General features: G+C 37.4%; 1 long non-coding RNA gene across 1 annotated transcript in view; it reads right to left on the bottom strand.

The window, feature by feature from the left end:
* Window positions 1–1,544, bottom strand: part of LOC106875587 (uncharacterized) — a 4,409-nt gene that overhangs the window by 1,165 nt on the left and 1,700 nt on the right. The window contains exon 2 of the long non-coding RNA XR_001410140.1: window positions 992–1,138. This is a non-coding gene — a long non-coding RNA (uncharacterized LOC106875587). The remainder of the gene's footprint in view (window positions 1–991; window positions 1,139–1,544) is intronic.

Genomic DNA, 1,544 nt, shown 5'->3' with positions numbered 1-1,544 from the left:
CTCCTCCTAGGGCTCGTTTCTCCGACGGGCCGCCGCTATCCGTATTTTGCAGAAGAAAGTGGTAGTACAGGGTCAGAGAACACCCGACGTCTCGACGGTGAGCGAAACAAACTGATAGCGGCTGGCCAAGCCCCACTATTTTCATTGATTTTTCTTTCCTCCGTGTTACGAGCCGCGATACCAAGGTTTGCAACAGATGCTACAGGGATTCCTTTGAAGTGGAAAAGTGAACAAGAACTCTTTTTTGATGATGTTTATCTCTTATTGATCTTCTTATGCTTAAATATTCTATTTTATCTTTCCTAAAATTTCAGCTGGTGAGGACGAGTTTGTGGCTTAAGGTGAATGAGTGTGCAACTGGCTTTTGTCGTTTGCCTTTCTTTGTCTGTTGTGTGCTAAAAACAATGTTTCACTCTAGGTATAGAATATAGAGAATCTGATCGTGATCTAACAGAGCTTCTGAATGTATTCACCCGAAGAAGCGCATATGCTACTATTACTGAGTGATATTAGCCAAATGTTTTGGGTTTTTTTTTCATAATATATGTAACATTCAGTAAGGAACAGGTGGTAATGATGCATTGAAACAATTGTAGTGACATGTAATAAAGTCTATTCAGTCCATCTCGTTTGGATACGTTTTGTGTGTGTGTACCTGTGTAAGAGAGAGAGAGAGAGAGAGAGAGAGAGAGAGAGAGAGAGAGAGAGAGAGAGAGAGAGAGAGAGAGAGAGACAGACAGACAGACAAACAGACAGACAGACAGACACAGAGAGTGTGTGTGTGTCGGCGAGAGATTGCAGAATTAGTGCTTTGTACAAACCCTGTCGCACGTTATATCCTCGTGACATACTTTAATCTGAGATCGACTTTGCCTTTGCCCTTTCTGCTTTACAAGGCTGACATAATATGTGCAAGACAATGGATATAGAGTTGATTGAAATAAAGAATAAAATAACAGCATCTTAAAAAATAATCAATAAATGCACCTACCGTAACAGATGGGGTTTTAGGTGGAGATTGCCTCATGTTCATGTAGGTCATCAGTTTATCGGCGTGACCTTTCTCTTCAGAGGACATTTTATGGAAGAATTTAGCAACGCCAGGCAAAGCCATATCACTTCTTTCGAAATAATGAAACTGAAATTAATATAAAGTTTTCGTTGATATTATTAGGCAAAGGCGATAAATCTATAAACTTCAGAAGTATCAAGTATTTAATTATGTTCCTTCAACTTTTGAGCTTAAATCTCGCTGAAGACAACACCAGCTTTCATCCTTCTGTATCAATAATAAGATATGTACGGGTAATGTACGATGTCAGATTAATAATAATAATAATAATAATAATAATAATAATAATAATAATAATAATGTGGTGAAAAGATTAGAAAAAGACAACACTCCCACAAAAAGCCTTCTTGGCAAGAACGCATTCAACACCAAATTAAGCTGCTTAGATCTGACATAGAATGTTTGAAAAACCTTAAATTTGACAAGAGTATCAAACCTACAAAGACCCAAAAACTAAAGAAAAAATATAATA

This window comes from Octopus bimaculoides, chromosome 14 (genome assembly GCF_001194135.2).
Source record: "Octopus bimaculoides isolate UCB-OBI-ISO-001 chromosome 14, ASM119413v2, whole genome shotgun sequence".
Classification (NCBI taxonomy): Eukaryota; Metazoa; Mollusca; class Cephalopoda; order Octopoda; family Octopodidae; genus Octopus; species Octopus bimaculoides.
The sequence above is the reverse complement of the archived record's forward strand: the minus strand, read 5'-3'. Positions and strand labels throughout refer to the sequence as shown.